The sequence below is a fragment of the Ictidomys tridecemlineatus genome, chromosome 4 (genome assembly GCF_052094955.1).
Source record: "Ictidomys tridecemlineatus isolate mIctTri1 chromosome 4, mIctTri1.hap1, whole genome shotgun sequence".
Lineage (NCBI taxonomy): Eukaryota > Metazoa > Chordata > Mammalia > Rodentia > Sciuridae > Ictidomys > Ictidomys tridecemlineatus.
Genome location: NC_135480.1, coordinates 39,818,289 through 39,837,283, shown reverse-complemented (window position 1 = coordinate 39,837,283; position 18,995 = coordinate 39,818,289). Strand labels below are relative to the sequence as shown.

The 18,995-nt window shown below is 33.5% G+C and overlaps 1 pseudogene; it reads right to left on the bottom strand.

Moving 5' to 3' along the window:
* Positions 1-5,751: 5,751 nt before the first annotated feature.
* On the bottom strand, positions 5,752-6,898 carry LOC101966466 (splicing factor 45 pseudogene; annotated as a pseudogene).
* Between the last annotated feature and the right edge of the window lie 12,097 nt (positions 6,899-18,995).

Sequence of the window (18,995 nt, the reverse complement as noted above, 5' to 3'; positions counted from 1 at the left end):
GGCCTGGAACAGCAAGCATGACTAATGGATTTTTAAAGTTGTTCATAGTTTCTAAAATAATACACAATGTTCTTAGATGCAGTGACCTTTGAAGTAAAGTGGAGCAGATGTTCTATAACCACCCTAATAACAAAAACAAAACAGATATAGAAACAAAATAAATTAAATTTATTTTGTGGTGTCAGAGAAGTATAGACAGATGGAAACTAATTAGAATAATAGACATGGCATTTTCAGAAATACCATTTTCATTAGTTTTAAATTGTTAGAATGTCTTTATGAACTCATATTTCCCTTTTCAAAATCCAACAGACTTTTAATGATTAAAATAAGCAATATTAACAAGTTGGTACATAACTAATATTTTGTTGGTGTGATTGTCCTCTTATAGACTTTCAACTTGAATATGAGTATTCTTAGCTATATTTCTCATTTGTAACCGAACATAAACATTTTTAAAATGTCTGTTGAATACTTCCCAGGTAAAATTACAATATAAAAGTCTTTGAATTGAGTGCAAAAGCAAAATGAACACAACTTCAGTTCCAAGAAACTTATAGTACATTTGAAGTGGAAAAATCAATAACTAGTACATAGAATAGAATAGATCAGGATGAGATCATTTTATTGCATACTTTTAAATACCTTGCTTTATTTCTTGAAATGGTTTATGGAGATATGTATGTATGTATTTTATAATCAATATAAAATAAGTAAGGGACATCTTATGTTAAAAAATAAAGAAAGAAAAGAAAAGAAAATTGAAGTCAGGCATATCTAACATATTCCAAAAGGTGTGATTTTTTTTTTCCAAAGAAGAGTAATTTTGTCATTGACCTTACTGCAAGGTCATTGGAGGAAAAGCTTTCCTAATGTTGAAATCTGAGTGATATGCCCCTTTTTGTGTTTCCTGTAAAGCAATATCATATAATACAATGCAATTCAGCTTCAATGAATGCAATAAATACATTGATGTATGATCCACATGTTTTATGAGAAGGCTACTCAGTAAGTTCAATTAAATTCATTTCGTGAAAAGCCAAACCAATGCATTTCTACTAGAACTCTTTGAGGGTCACATTGAGCCGTATATAATCAGCTCCTTTATCCACTGTCTTTCATAGTTCCATTTTTAAAAAATCCTCAAAGATGCTTGTGGTGTGCATGGGTACTTGAAGTCACAGGACACCACCAGGCAAGTTTTCAATCAGAATTTTAATATTTTTATGAAAAATTAACACTGTGAGATAGTTTTCAAAACTTTCACAGGGAGTAAAATTGAAACAGAAAGGTAGAGGTGAGATAAAGGAGGAGATCAAGAAGAAAAGTAAGTCAGAGAACTTGAAAAGAAATTGACCATCCATTAGATTTACTTTAGCGCAAGAGTTAAGCTCTTGAGAGATGATTTGAAATTTTCAGGGTGTATTTCATATTACCTCTGACTTTAGGCTCTATCTCAGTGTCCATTTACCACCCCAAACCTATCACTTTCCCCAACCCACATTAAGGTTAAAGAGTTTCTACTAAATACTGAAAGAGGATAGAGAGAATTAAGACAGATGTAGAAGAAGAGATACTTAACTATAATAGAGGTTAGAAACATGAGCATTAGAATCAGGAAAAACTAAAGTGAAACCCTCATGCCACCCCTGAGCTGTGTGACCTTGATCAATTTACTCAACTTCACAAGCTTGATTTTGTATTCTCCCATCTGAACAGATTTAATAATAATCACCACCCAATAGGTTATTTCATTTCACAGTATAAAATTTTATATATATTATATTTATATTTAGACATTACATATATATATATCTGTAATTTTTCAAGTATAGGAGAATACAATCTATTCCATTGTATATTAGCTTCTATGTCTTCTTATGACACAGAAGCATGTCATTTAAAATAGTGAAAATGAGTTCCAAGCATTGTTGGTTATTTAACTTCGAAAACAATTTCAAAAGAAGATCAAAAGAAGAGCTCTAAAAAAATGTTTCATGAATTTAAGAAGTTTGCCAAGAGCATTGCATGTTCATTACTAAAAAATTCTTCTTGTTTTTTAGCCTGTTAATGCACTACATTACATTGTATTACACTTATCGATTTCTGTATGTGAAACCATCCTTGCAATCCAAGGATAAATACCAATTTATTGTGATGCATATTCCTTTTAATGTGCTATTGATTTTGGTTGCTAGAAATTTTGAGGATTTTAAGGTCTTTGTTCATCAGGGACATTGAGCTGCAATTTTCTTTTCTTATAGGACATTTATATGGCTCTAAAAGGACCATATAAATGCTGTGAGGGTAAAACTGACTTGAAGATAAAATGTTGGTCAATAACTGCACATAACAGTTCATAAAAGCTTCTTACTATCTTTTGTATTTTTGTGGTATCAGTTGTAATTCTCTCTCTCAATTATAAAATTATTTATATGAATCTTTTCTCTTTTATTCTTGATTGTTCTAGATAAACTTTTGTCAACTTTACCTATTGTTTCAAAACTCTTTGTTTCCTTTGACATTTACTATGGTGTTTCTAATCTATTTTTTAAATTATTTTTGCTATCATTATTATTTTCTTTATTCTGCTGATTTGGGATTTTGTTTCTCTTTTTCTAGTTTCTAGAATTTCAAAGTTAGGTAGATTATTTAGAATATCCCTTTCTTTCTTACTTATCACTATAAACTTTCTTCCTAGGACTTCTTTTCCTGCATTGTGTCAGTTTGGTATGTTGACTTTTCATTTGCATTTGTTTCATAACTTTGATTTTTTTCTTTGACCCGTTGTCTCAAATGTGTGCTATTTAATTTCTACATATTTTAAAATTTTCAAAAACTCTTTCTATTTTTAGTTTTAGATCACTGTGCTAAGGAGAAATACTTGCTATGATTTTAGCCTTCTTAAATTTTATAATGCTTTTTTTTTTGACCCAACATATGTTCTATCATGTAGAATGTTCTATCTGTAGGAGACTAGTATTTATAATATTACTCTTTTGTGGAATATTCTATGTATCACCATTTAGTCTATTGACTTATTTAAATCCACTGAATCCATATTGATTTTTTGGTCTAGATAATGAGTCTATTTTTGAAAGGGGTCCTGAAGCCTCCTGGTGTTTTCATTGCTGACTATTTCTCTCTTCAGTTTAGTTAGTTTGCTTCATAAATTTGTATGTTCCAATGTTCGGTTCTTGTATATTTACAATTTATAATTTTTATCTTATTATGTAACTAAAATAATTGTGCACATAGAAGTAAAGATTTGAACAGTGGTCAGTAGGCATTAAGCTGGGTGAAGGACATGGGAAGACGGTTGCAGGGTACACATTTTAAGCTGTTAGATGAATAAATTCTCAAGATGTCATGTACTTCATGAGTGTTGATGGTTGTGTAAATTAATTTAAGTGTAATAATCATTTTACAATGTATATTTCTCAAACACTGAGAAATAGACTTATCACACTGTATACTGTCAATCTGTAGTCTTAATCAATTAAATACTTTAAAATAAAAATGGTGTTACATTCATACTATTATAATTATTTTGTGTCCTGTTTTACTTGTTGGTATATCAAGTCCGAAAGGATGGCAAGGCAGATTTTATTATACCAGTTTTTCAAGTAAGGAATCTAAAATTGATAGTCTTTGAGTTAGTGAAGGGAGGACAGTAAAGACAGAACATAGACATACACTGAAGCCTTCTTTAAACATCCACAACAATATGAAAACAGGAGGATGGGACCTTAGCAAAGCCTATGGCACTCTCAATCTCCTACACTTAAAAAATAATTTCAATAATTGATTGTTTATTAAATAATGAAATCAAAGTCCTAAAAATAAACTAGTTATTGTTTTTCAAGAAAAACCTGGAAGAATATTGCTGTCATCGCCATTTATTAGATGGGGAAAGAAAGATGCCATATGGAACTTGAGGGTTTCTTGACAGTTTGACCTTGCCCCAAAGACTAAGGTTAATAAAGGCTGTAGTGAGTCAAATAGTGTCTCCAGATATTCACATGTACCTAGAACCTCAGAGTGTCAACTCATTTAAATATTGACTCCTTGAAAATATAGCTAAACGTTCTAGAGAAAATAACCCTAACCTGTTGAGTTCTAAATTCAACAACTAGGATCTGTGTTTACCAAAAAAGAGGAGAGCATGTGGAAGACCGAGGGAGAAAGACCATGCAAAGACACATGGGGACTCAATTCTAGAGCCAGAGTTTAGGAGTCCAATGTTGCCTTGCCTTTTCTGACCTGCTGGCGCTTGAGCAAAATATTTAGTCTATTGAAACCTTTACTTGTTTGTTTGTAAAGTGTAAATCCACATAATATAAATAAAGTCAGGGAAAGAATTATGCTCCTATCCTATAAAGCATGTGCCAACATTTTAACAAAGATTATATCAAGAATACTGATGAAAATATTTTACCAATAAACCTTTCTGAAATTTATGATTTTGTAAAGATAGTAAGAAAATAATTTCTGTTTCTGTAGTAAAAAAAATGGAAAAAAAGAAGTAGGCAACTATGTATAAGAATAGATATAAGTGGATATTAGTATATAGTTTTAGATAAATAACTGTATCTTCCCTTGATTCAATAGGGTCCTTTTCTCACATTGCATCACAGTAATGTTTCTCAATGTCCACTGAATTGCTGGTGTGTATGAATTATGTTTGGTATGTTGCATTAACATGCCCAACAAACTCACAATACAAAATCAACTCGGTGATAATATGTAGTGTTCAAAATCCCATAAGATCTGATAGCACTAGTTTTACTTGTGTCCTTCTTATTCAATTACCACCTGTGCTTCAGGTTGATGAATTGACATTGCTATCTCCACGTCTCCCATGACTTCTCTTCCTCTTGTGATGATCTACCCTTGACTGATCTGATCTTTTCTGGAACCCTTCATAGATTCAATCAGTTAGCAGATACCACAGATAGATTCTTATGTTAGAATAATATCAAAGCATGTAGCTATTTTCAACAGCTACAATCTTGTCAAACAGAGGAATTAGGGATTAAACAACTGAAAACACAGAGGAGGAAGCATTTTAACATGCCTCGAATAATGAGAGCAGGAGAGATGGGATACCAACAAAGCCTCCTTTAAAGAGATGTGCCAGAGTCATCTGTTGCATAAGGTGGCAAGAAGTCCAGCAGGTAGAACAATATGAAAATATGTGTTGGAGAAATTTGTTTTTCAGATGACTATGTTTCACGTTCATATTCTAATAGACTTGGCAATGTTGAGAAAAGAAATCGGACCTGAGGAGAAACCAGAGCTACTCCAGGGAGTAGGCCTGCTTTTAGTGGGATCCAGGGGAAGAATAAAGATGGATGTCCACATGCTTGACATTATAGATGTTCTAAATGAAGCTAGTTGATAAGCATATGTCTTCCTACATGTCATATTTACATTTACCATGGCTTACTGGTTCATGTTCTAATCTATAAATGCTATACTTACGAACTTCTCTGAATGATCCAAGAAGAGAAAAAACTGGATCACAATTTACTCCCCTTTTCTTTTTTCTTTTCTTTTTCTTTTTTTTAAAGGATTTTTATACTATATATATATATATTTTTAAAAAATCACATAATAAAAAATAGATCAATCAACATATATCTTAGAAGTCCTTCCAAGAGTATCAATATTCAATATCCACAGAGGCCATTGCCTTTTTCTCTCTTTGTTCAGTCTGCAGCTCATCAGCGATTACTCCAGTTCTTAAAATCAAACTTGTTCAGCCAAATCATAGACCCTAAATTTATCCAAATTGTAGAAACATGCTTTTACCACTCTTCCACTAAAATACCTCCCATTCAAATCAACAACAGCTTTAATTGCTGATTCAACTCTCTCAAATTCTAAAAATATTCATACTGCCTCATTATCAGGAGCACCAGGAATTTCAAATACCATACATTTTCCAACTTTGCCATTTTTTTTTTCACATTCTCTTTGGTTTCAATTTCCAAGTCTTCATCTACCTCTCCTGCACCAACCATGTTCCTCAGTAGGATCACTTGGTAAGACACTTAAGTATGTAAGTTAATGGATTTGAATCTGACTTCTTGGATGGATCCTGAGACTGGCGCTTCTCCGTGGCATCACCCACAATGATCTTGACGCCCTCCTTGCAGGTCTTCTCCACTGACAATGCAGTACTCGGACCCTGCTCCTGCTTCCCCAGACCCTGGCCTTCCCGGAAGCCACACTTTTGCATGATCTTGGATGCTACTGTGCCATCCGTGTTAGAAGGAAAGAGTTGCTAGGCTCAATTGGAGATCTCGGTCTATCCTGTTCCTCATATACTGCAGGAGGAATACAGCTTTGGAAGATGGTGATCAAGGTCTTGAGTCCTCTTCATAAGGAAAATCTTGGGGTAACTTTTTGTCTTTCTCTACAAGAGAAGTAGGTGGGGGCGATGGCAGCTCCTCCCATACTTCTTTTCCCTCCTCTCTCGCTCGTAATCTTCATCCTCATCAGAATCTGGATCTGGTCGCCCTGAAAACCCACTTGCTCCGTGTTTGTCTTTATGCCTCCTTCCCCCTTTCCTCTATTTCCTTCTGTCTTTCCAGCTTTGTCGTTCCTCTTTTTGGAGTTTCACTACTTTCTCATGATCATTAGGAAACATAGGATCATATTCATCAGCTAAGTGGATTAGAACTTCCCCTGCAGAAGTTTTTGGACCAGCCTTCTGAAGTTTTTGGACCAGCCTTCTGTTTTTGAGACACTGGTCTCCACTCTCATCTTTTTAGTCGAATGCAGGCCTGACTGGCTGACTCTGCCAGTGAGCCACAGAAGCTGCAAGGTGGAGCCCAGGTGCACGTTGCGGAAACTTTCTGGCCACAGGAGACCTTGCGCCTCCAACCTCCATGGAGTCGGTGGGGTGGTCCGTGGTGCTGGGTGAAGGAGCGTGGGCCTCAGGAGAACACCTCCCCTTTTCTTTTTATACCTGGTCCACTTAGCATCAGAAAATGCCTATGGCTTATGGATGTGGATACCTCAGTCCGTAGCTGACAGTCCGAGGAACTGGAAATTCTTGGTTGTTTGTTGAGGATAGAGATATACTACTCATCAGTGGCATATTTTACTTCTCAGAAAGAAGCCATAAGCAGTCCCTGGAAACAAACTCAGGGCCATCTATTCACAGAATTAGATAAAGCCAGGGATAGGGAGAATAACTAGAAGGGTACCAGCCTGCCCCTCCCCTGGACACAGAGCATACTCATCCCTGGGTAATGATGTGGCCAGAGTAGAACTCTTAGGATCTACTCTAGAGCATGGGATCTAAGACTTTATACATTAGCAGTAAGTTCAGACGATTCTCTGAAGACTGAATAGAGGTATTAAAAACTTTTAAATCGTAGCTATCTCATATAAGTTTTTACTTTTTCATATAACTATAACTATTTTCATGTAACTATATTGGTGAAGACATAGATACCTTTCAGTGTAAGTAATATCACATATTGTCAAACCTCTTCAAAATGCCTCATTTACGGAAGCATTGCATGATAGACAGAATTTGGCAAACTACCTATAAGTGTCTATGGCCATTTACCTTATGCAATACAGTATGTATTTCAAATGCTCCAAATAATTCTCTCAATCTTTACATTTAATCCTTCTAAAATACATTAATGAAAGTAACAGGCATATTTCAAAAGTGATTTGAATATTTTGTGCTGAACTTCAAAGTATCACTTTTAAAATGCTCTATTCACTTCGACCTGAAGAGACAGAGAGAAAAAGAGTAAGAGAGCTTAATAGACATAGACTGGGAATGAAATCTGGGCAGTCTGGTTTGAAACAGCACCATCCAATTATTCCCATCTATCTGCTCGAAAAGCAGTTTGAGATTATGAACTAAATTCCCAAGAAATTCTTCCTTTCACTTATTTACTCACACTATTTAAAACATACTAAATAAAGTCAATGATAACACTAAATGAGAACAATTTAAATCTAGTATAGAAAAATTTAAATGCATTTTGCTCGTTATCCTTGTCCCTAGAGATGAAAACAATATCTTATTTTAAAGAGCAAATATGACAGGCTAATGCAATGAACTTGTCCTTAACACTGACCTACCAGAAAGGGATAATTTGACCTTGATAATTTGACTAATCTTCAACACAAAAGTCAAAGAAGGAAAAGATAAACAAATAAAAATCTCTGCTGATTTAATTGTTTTTTTTTTCATTCATCCCTTTACCCCTGGGAATGCAGATGTCTAGCTAGGTGGGTCTCCATGGTGGAAAGAGTTATACAGATGTCTATACCCAAGCTCAAGTTCTGGTATCCTCACTTGTACATCATGGATTCTGGGAAAGCCCACACTTTTTGAGATGCTAAAGTTCAAATCTCCCTTTCCTATGAATACCCTGTGTTTTAATAAGATTTTTAAGTACATATTGACATAGGACTCACCTTAACTGGGATTCCTAAATAACCTGATCCACTAACAAATTTCCTTGGTCCATTTCCTTTATAACAGTGGTGATTAACTATTTGGGTTGCCACTATACCTTTTGAATATGTGATGAAAGATATGAATCTGAGACTCAGAAAAGCGCATGCATCTATATACTCAGAATTTTCCAAGTACTTTTGAAGAAGTCCTGTTCTCCTCAAAGTTAACTAGTGAGACCATTTAGATGTCCTGAGCCACTTTATTTCTATAATCATGGTACCCATGGTTTCTTAATACCAGATGACCTGCACATATTAAGCATTAAGTAAATATAGATTAGATAAGTCTTAATTTTCCTTGGAAAAGTGCAAGAAGGGAGGTTATTTTAGAGCAACTATTTTTCTTATTTTTTAATTAAAGAATGTGTACTCTTAATTAAAAGAATCCTTAACAAGTCTAGTATTTTAATCAAATTAACATTTAGCTTTGCTCCCATGAAATGCCCTTCCTCTACACATTGCTATGGAAGAGTAACTTAATCATTTAGAACATAGTTTCTATAGTCCAACTGGTTTATTATTTTAAATCCCTCTGAATATCAATTTCCCTATAAAACAACAAAAAAGTAATAGTGGGTAGCATATAAGGTCATTGTAAGTACTAAACAAGGTAATAAAAGGTAGTAAAATGCTTAACAAACTATCTGGCAAGGTAAGCACTCATTAAATGATGGTTGTTATTTTTATTTTCAACATCAAACACTGAATGCAGAACTTCATATGCTATAAAAGTGCTGTGGCACTGGGTTATATCCTCAGATGCTATAAATTCCATAAGTAAGTTTATATGCAAAAGTTGCTTTAAAAGATGTGTATTTAAGAATAAGTGACTATCAGAAAAGGTAACATGTAATACTAAGCATAGACATTTGTATTTGCATGTAAAATTTGAATGAATTATTTTAGTGATATGCAATCCTTTTTTCTTTTTTATTGGTTCTTCTTAAATGTAACTGTAGAATCCATTTTGATAAAATTATACGTAACAGTAGAGTCCATTTTGATAAACTTATACAAGCATGGAATATATCTTATTCTAATTAGGATCTCATTCTTGTGGGTAGATACAATGATGTGATTCACTTAGGTATTTTCATATAATCATATAGGAAATTATGTAAGATTCATTCTACTGTCCTTCCTATTCCTGTACTACATCTTCCTTTTACTTCCCTTTGTCTAATCTACTGAAATTCTTTTCTTTCCTTTCATTGTGGTTTAGCTTTGACACATCAGTGAAAATATCCAACCTTTGTTTTCTGGGATTGGCCTATTTCACTTAGTATGATAGTTTCCAGATCCATTCATTTACAGTCAAGAGTCATAAAGGTCATAAAGAAGTTCTTTTTAATGGCTAAGTAATATTCCATTGCATACATATAACACAATTTCTTTTTCCATTGATCTGTTGATGGGCATCTAGGTTAGTTTCAAAGCTTAGCTATTGTGAATTGTGCTGATATAAACATCAAAGTGGCTATGTCACTATAGTATGCTGATTTTCAGTCCTTTGGGTAGAAGTCAAAGAGTGGAATACATGAGTCAAATGGTGGTTTAATTCCTAGTTTTTAGGGAATCTCCATATTGTTTTCCAGAGTAGTTGAACCAATTTGCAGTCCCACTAGCAATATATGAATATTCCTCTTTCCACACATCCTTTTCGATATTTATTGTTGTTTGTATTCTTGATAATTGCCATTCTAATTGGCATAAGATGTAATTTCAATATAATTTTAATTTGCATTTCTCTAATCAGTAGAGATGTTGAAAGTTTTTCATATATTTGTTGATCATTCATATTTATTATTTTGAGAAGGGTCTATTCAATTCCTCTGCCTATTTATCTACTGGGATTTTTGTTGTTGTTAAGCTTTTTAAATTTTTTGTATATCCTGGAAACTAACATCCTATCTGAGATGCAGGTGAAAAAGATTTTCTCCCATCTGTAAGTTCTCTCTTCATGGTTTTGATTATTTCTTTTTTTCTGGGAAGAAGTTTTTAGTTTGAGCCCATCTCATTTTTTTTCATTTTATTCTTTATGTTTTAAGTAAACCTCTTTTATTTGAGGTTTGTTAAGTCACAGAAAGTGGAGTGAAATACATCATCAAAATAGTAACCACTGTTCAAGTATTGTGTATGTATTAAATGGGCCCAAGAAGCAATTTTATCTTATATGGTTTAGCTCTTTAGATTGCATAGTAAGATAAAAACAATGTTATTTTCTTTCAAGATAGATCTACTTACAAGTTCACCAGTTAAAACAGAATGATCTCCTATTCTCAACTGTAAAACTGTGTTTTGATGAAAAATTGTCACAATTCATAGCTAAATATTATCCCTGATTCAGTATGATTGTACTGTACATACAAACTTGTGTCATCCAGCCCATTGTTTGTGATGGTGAGATGGTGAGAAATAATGTGGATAATGCAGAACCCATCTTGGGTCCAGTGAGTATCACTTAATATATTTTTTCTTGCTTTGTTACTATTCCAGTCCACCAGTGACATGTAGAGTGTTTTTCTTTTGTGTGAGATATTCTAAGGAATTGATGCTACCAATGCCACTCACCGAGCAAACAAACCAACCAAACAATAACTTTCATAACCAATATATTCTGGTGTACATATTTCAGGGAGACTTGACTTTGCACTTCATTCTTCAGTTACTGTAAATCATAGTGCTTGACAGATCCACTATTGAAGAGAAGAAATCATTTGTGGTGTGTGTGTGTGTGTGTGTGTGTGTGTGTGTGTGTGTGTTTATGTGTGTATGTGTGCATTTCAACTTGACCTGAAGATAAAATTTAAATAAACCATTTTGTGTATAAATGTAAACTATAAGATTCTATTTTTGTAAGTGGTATGTGGATAACATCCAAGTAGCCAGTTTTGTTAATGGCTTCCTTTTAACTACTTAGAATATTACTTTGCATTTTAATAACATATTTTTAGTTTTTCTGCTTACATGTTTTTTCATAGACCTAATGATTTTTCACCTATTTTATTTATGTAAGTTATATTTGTGGTTAAAATCCTTATTAAAGCCTCATCTCCTCCATCAAACCTTTCCAACTACCCAGTGGGAATCTGTTGTTCGTTTATTCCTAAAACATTGATTGTGGAATTTAATGTTGATGGATTGCTACCTGGTTATAATTAAAATTTGCTACTCTATATGCAAGTAGCAAGTGTACAAGTTGGATTTTGCCACAAGAATATTAATTTCTCTAAGATGGAAATTAATATCATATATTTTCTGTATTTGCCTTGTGCATTATTGTTTCATCATCAAAGCACCAGAGCACAGAAAGGCAATTCATGAGTGAATCTTTGGCTTTAAATCCTCTTTCTTGCTTGAGTTAATTCTAAGGCCCCATGTGTCCTATTCCAGATATAGGAAGGATAGTGACAGCACCAGTTATAGATCAGAGTTATGAAGAACTGTCCCAGCCTGGAGTCACTCTTTACACTGATGGTGTTCAAAACTTCTGAGCTGCCTACACCTCAAATCCTTTGCATGCCTCCAACCCCCAGCTACCTTCTGCACTTGGTGACACCAAAATCTTTGAACCCAGAGTAAACCATAAAAAGACAAAACTTTTTTCTCAGGGACCATAAAAAAATAGATTCATGGTCACCTTCTCAGTAGTTATATACCATAACCCATTAAATACAGAGAGAAGACAGATGGGACCTGGCTGAGTTGAATGAAATTCATCTAGGATGTGACATTGTCATGAAGCATGACCTGAACAAGATACTACAGGAAATGTCACATAAGTTCTCTTTGAGGATATGTGGACCAAAATAAACTTTCTAAACTATGATAATATTGAAAGGAATCAAGGAACCAGGAGACAGATGAGCAGGAAATGAGAGACAGAGACCAGGAAGAGATACACACGAGAGTTTATTTGTCAGAGCTAACAAATAAAGGCACATCTCTGTACAGATAGAAAGAGGCAAAACAGGCTTGAGGTTGAGAACTTCTATGGGGCAGGCTTAGGGATTAGAGACAGGTGGGTCCTAATGCAGATGGTTAAGAATTGGGTTGGTATGAGGGAGTGGTAAGCCATTCTCAGAAATGCCCTTGGGTGGGAAAGCAAAGTTTATCTTAAAATGGTGGCTGTCACTTAAGATGGGTGTCCAGATGTATTTTTAAGCGAGGACCTTAAAAATACAAATACACTTTAGTAAAATATATTGGAGAAAAAAACTGAATCATCTTTTATTCTTTGCGTACAATTATAAAATTCTTGTTGTGTAAACAGGCAGTAATGGAGAAATGTAAGGAAATGATATATATGTTTATCTTTCAGCATATTAATAATAATAAGCGTTTATAATACTTTCAGATTTGTGAAATTTATATTGTTTGTAAGTTTTTGAAAACTTCAGTGTTTTATGATTTCTTCTTTTACATTTTTGGACCTATAATTTTTTATTCACAGTTTGCATGCTATTTCTAAGAAACATTTCCACAAAACATTTCCACATTCTAGTCAAAATCCAACTGCTTCTTGTGCCCTCATGAGGCTGTTCAAATGTTACTTTTAATGCAAAATGAACTCAATAATTCTTCCAAAACCCAAACATTTTTCTCGTTCTGTGTTCTCTCTCTCTCAGAATGAGCCATTTCTAACCACCTGAGTCTCAGACTTAAGACTGGAGATTACTGATGATCACCCTCCTTGGTTAGTTCTTTCCTCTTCCTTGAGCTTTCATAGATTCTGATGCCTTGATTGATCAAAGCATTCATGTCACTGAACTTTCACCTACACTCATTCATTCATTTCTTCATTGGCATCTAATAATCTTGAGCATAAGGACCTCTGAGTTTTGTTTCTCTTTATAGTGGTATTTAACAAAGGCCCTGGCTTAGGATTGTTCCTATATAACAATATCAAAAGAATGCATGAATTATTTTCTGACCCAATAACAAAATTTCACTTTTTTTTTTAACCTCATGCTGGGGATTAAACCTGGGGGCAATTAACCACTGAGTCACATCCCTGGCCTATTTCTTTTTTTAAATTTTAAGACAGTGTCACACTAAGTTGCTCAGAGCTTCACTAAGATGTCAAGGCTGGCCCTGAACTTGTAATTCTTTTGCCTCAGCCTCCCAAGCCACTGAGATTTGAGGCATGTGCCATCTTATATAGCTTGTCTTTAACATTGAGTAACAGCTTTTTCTTGTTTCAGTGTCAACTTTGTTTATGGAGAGCTATAAATGGCAGGATTTTCCTAATGCATTTTTGTATCAGATACCTAAACTACTGACATGTGAAAGTTGCTTGCAAAGAGTTTACAAGAATGGGTGTTCAATGTACACCTTGAGAGGCTGAGGATGTGGCTTGGTGGTTGAGTGCCTTGGGTTCAATTCCTGATATCAAAAAACAAACAAAAAAACAAATAATTAGAGGCCATTCACAATAGGAAAATATGTTTTGAAACAAAGAAGACATCTTATATAAAGAATGTCTATCAAAGGATTATACATGTTATGTTCTTTTATCATCACAATAAAAACACTTAAGTTATAATTGTAGGATAGCATAGTAGTGATTTTAATCCTAAAGAAGAGAAAAATATATTATCAAAGAGTTATCAAAAATGAAGAGGGCATTATGTGATGACAAACACATCACTTTTCTAAGAAGATGTAACTGTTGTTTATGTATATGCACCTAAAAACAGCAGCAAAATTCAAGAAGCCAAAACTGATAGAACTACCAGGAGAAACATATAAACTATTATTAGTGATATATACATTGCATATAAAAATATATACTACACATATAAAATATGTATGAAATAATTATATAAACTGGTATTAGTGATATACACACATTTTCTCTATATAAACAGATATATATAATATCTATACTTAATTTGGAACTCACAAAAGATTAGTTAGCAAAAACATAGTGTAGAAGAAAAAATGTCAAAAATATCTCCTAGTTCCTTGAAGGGAGAAGACTAGGTTGAGTTGCTAAGTGAAAAAGTGTGAATTGTAGTTCAGCTTTCAAATATTAAAATTCTGGATCTTACTTTGGGAAAGAATACACATCTGTCCAGATTACCAATTGTATCCTTGCTCCTTATCATTTAGAAAAGGTCTTTAAATAACTAATATGGCCTTGGCTATGTGTTGGCTATTGATGATATAAATATAAATAAAATATGATCCCTCTACAAAAATAGATTATATGCATGGGTGACAGGTACAGTAAATAATTGTAATATCATAGGATAGTGTCACCCCATCAAGCCATTTTCTCAGGCAAGATTAACACCATCCAGCTATTTTCCCAGCCCACAGCACACATCTTCATCCTTGCAGGGCAGTTGTTCTGTTCCTGATTATTCTAGACACCACCTTACTCTCCTCCACAGCACCATATTCCAAGCAGCTGCTTCCCTTTATTTGATGTTGACGTATGAGCTGAAGTCTTTAATAATGTTGTAGCCTTACTGCATGAGAAAGTGTTTTGAAAGGAGTTCTTGGAAAGGCCAGAGCTTGTTCCTAAAAGTATCAAGGCAAACAATTTTTTAGCAAAATATTTTGCTCTTGATTCTCCTGTTTTTCCAATTGCTTGTAGTTGAGTAAATAATAAATGCTCCGTTAGATAAGAAAGCTCAAATATCAACCTGGTGAGATCAGTTTTTTGCAAATGATGTACATTTCTCTGTTAATGAAGAATTTGTACGAAGCCAGTGGCATATAACTACCTGAATGATGTGACTTTCCTTCATCCTATGTGACTGAGCTTTAACCATCTGAGAGGTTACAAAACTATTGGAAGTGTTCTCCACTCCATTTAGCATTACTGAATACTTGGCACCCTTTTATATTTTCCTTATAAACATTGTTAGTGGTAAAGGAACCAGAAATGATTTTCACAGGTTCATTGGGATGAGTTAGATGTAGTACTGGCCAGGGTTGAAAGTGTTCCTTGTCTGTGCTGCTGTCTATTTGTTCCAGGAAGCAGAGAAAGTGTGTGGCTATTCGGACAGGGCCCAGGTTGTAACGTATGCTGAAAACTGTACCAGGCTCTTGTCTATGTGTAGGTAGCTCTCCTTGCTCATATTTTATTATTCTATTATTACTTGCTCATATTATATATATTTATTACATATTAAAAATACAATTTGTTTTCTTTTTTTTGGTATTGGGAATTGAACTGAGGGTCGCTTTACCACGGAGCTGCATCCCAATTCTTTTTCCTTTGTAATTTTGAGACAGAGTCTCATCAAGCTGCTAAATTGCTCAGACTGGCCTGGAACTCCTAATACTTCTGCCTCAACCTTTGGAGTTCCTAGGATTATGGGAATGTACCACCATATCCTACTGAATATACAAGTTTTCAGTTAGAAGGATCATTTGAAGTACTCTACTTTTTATTTGCTGACTGCGAAAGAAAAAGTTTAGATATTCTAGGACTTTGAGAAACAACTTGAAAAGCAATTAATCTAGGCTGCCAGAGTTGAATGAAAAGGTACCTGGGACATGTTAAAATGGTCAATAGTTTTTATTGACTGTATGAATAAAAATGTAAGAGCAATCTGTATTCAAAGAAATTGGTTTTTCTGAGTTCTAGAATCCAATCCCTTCACAATTCTATAGCAAGTCAGGTGGGAAATGATGAAACGGATTTTATGTATTAGGTTTAGTGATATAGCATTTTGCAACTATGAAAAACATATTTAGATCAGTTGTCCTCAAATATTTAAAAATCAGGTAGGTAAGAATCACATGTGAGACTTTTTTAACCATCTATGTTCTTGGATCACACTCTTTACATATGTGCATTTATTAGATATGATTTGGGCTTGAGTTGCATGAATTTCTTAAAGGTCTCTAGATAATCTGTATTTTTTTTTTAAAGAGAGAGAGAGAGAGAGAGAGAGAGAGAGAGAGAGAGAGAGAGAGAGAGAATTTTAATATTTATTTTTTAGTTATCGGCGGACACAACATCTTTTTTTGTATGTGGTGCTGAGGATCGAACCCGGGCCACACGCATGCCAGGCTAGCACATTACAGCTTGAGCCACATCCCCAGCCCGATAATCTGTATTGTTGCATGGCTGTGAACATACTATACTAAATAAATTTGAAATATCACTTTAAATAAAATTAAGGAGTATATAGACCCAGATTTATGTACTATTGCAATTTAATTTAGACTTCCTTTATTGAACACTTACATGTGCCAAATCCTTAGCTGAGATATTTATTTGTATTTCACTTTGCTGAGATCTTTATGTTTATTGCAGTTACTTATTTACTGATTTTTACTAACCTCTCAAATATGCTTAATTATTTCCATTTTGCATAGCAAAAAATTAAAGCTCAGAGATGTTATTTTGCTAAGATCATACAGTCAAATAAAGGGAAAAATTAGAATTTGAAATCAGGTTTATGACACAATGGACTTTATAATTAAACATTATTTTATTATGTTTTACAATAATATATGACAATTCAAGAAAGCACTCTTATGTATTAGCATGATGAGTTACCATGGCTTAAAGAGCTATAAACTGGTTACCTACTCATGTATGAAAATATGACATCAAACTTGAGCATATAAAACTTTTTAAAGTGCCTGCATTTGAAAAGGAATGAAATATAGCTTCTAGTTTTAAGATATAAGTAATTTTTCCAGGTAAAATTATGTCTTTGTACCTCATTTTACTGTGAATTAGGACTTATTTAAATCCTCTCTGTGAGAAGTTGTCACACAATATGTAGTAGAAGCAAAATCTAAGAAGACTAGAAGTGAAAAAACACATATTTCTTTGCAACACTTATTTTCAGAGTGACATAAAAAAGGAATTTTTTTCCCTTTGAATAGACAATAGTTCAATATCACTTTAAGCAAAGCATCATCATATTACTTTATTTATATTTTTGAAAACTACCACAATGTTCGTTTCCTGCCATGATATTCCTGTGGCAATACTTTGAAATTTCAGTCTTCATGAGTAAAATGTAAACATTAGGTAAATGAAAAAAATTTGGTCCAACTTATACTTTTTTCCTAGAGTTTACAATTCAAATGTATGTGTCTAGCCTTAGTATACATTTTCTGTCATTTTAGAAGGAAAGACTGAAATTAACAAGAAATTTAGAGGTTAATATATTTAATAAATAAGCAAAAATTTAAATCAGACAATTTCACAGAGTTTCTTATACCTAGGATGCATTTCTTACATTCAACTGATACAAATAAACTATCTACATCACCCAGGTATTGTGATTTATAAAGAGACTTTAGATAAATTATGGATTGTTATTTTCCCTTCTGCTTAGAGAAAAATACATTTTAAAAGGAAAATTTAAAAGGAATTAAAATATTTTCAAAATGTGAAGTTAGACTAATTTCAGAAGTTCCTCTTGATGAACCAAATATTTTAAACTTTCTGTGCCGTTCTCCTGATCTATTCACTCTTAAATTAGTTTTTTTAAGTGTAAAACTCTATTTGATTCTGGATAAAAAGTTATCAAAATCTTTTAGAGCAAAGTGTCTTTCCTTTCAAATTATAGATGTAATCAGATTTCTTTTTTAAAAAAGTCCTTTTTTTCAAGGTGAAAGGAAAGGGAAAAAAAGCTGCACATTCTTAAATGAGATTCTAAAAATGGAATGCTTGGTAGAATATGACTCACAGACTTAGATTTTAATAAGTCACAAAATAGCCCATATTTTTCCCATAATAAAAGTTATTTTGAGCTTATAAGGAGTCATGGGAAGTAGGTTAATAACACCAGTTTTGTACAATAACCACCATTATCATAGGACCAAACAGTCTTTAAATAAATACTCAAAAAATGTTTATTATCTAATTAGAAAATAATCAAAGATCTATTTTTATTCTAGAATTCCCATTAAAAAATAAAACTCTTCAAATAACTGCCTATATCATAGTCTACTAAATGAAGAAGTCCTGCTTCAATATTAAGGACAAACATGTATTCTCTTTCACGTAATTGGTTTTACTAAAATGTTTTTTCTTGGAGTAAACTAAAAACAACAACAACAACAGAATTTAAGATCCAAGATATCTTTTTTTTTTTAACTTCCAAAGATCACTAGTTTTATAAGAGTCTGTTGCTATATCATTTGCAAAAATATCAACCTGCCCTTGTTCAGCACAAGTCTATAAATCAGTGAACATTTGATTTGCTGCTAATTTCAAAGACCTCATTCAGTGATGAGGCTATTTCTTGGCGATACATGACCATTCATTTAACACATTAAAAATTCTGAAAGTCTTGTAATGAACAATTCTGTTAACTCTGACCTCACTGTACTGTCTAGGGTGAAATTATTGGGGTCCAAAACAAACTTTAAGGAAAGCAAAGGATAGGGCATGGAGGCAAACAGCTTCTAACTAGCCCCTAAGAATTCTAATGTGGGCCAGAATAACTTCTCCTAAATTGCTGTTTGCTTGTCAGTGTATACTTTCTGATGTTCTACAAGGAGAGAACACCTCA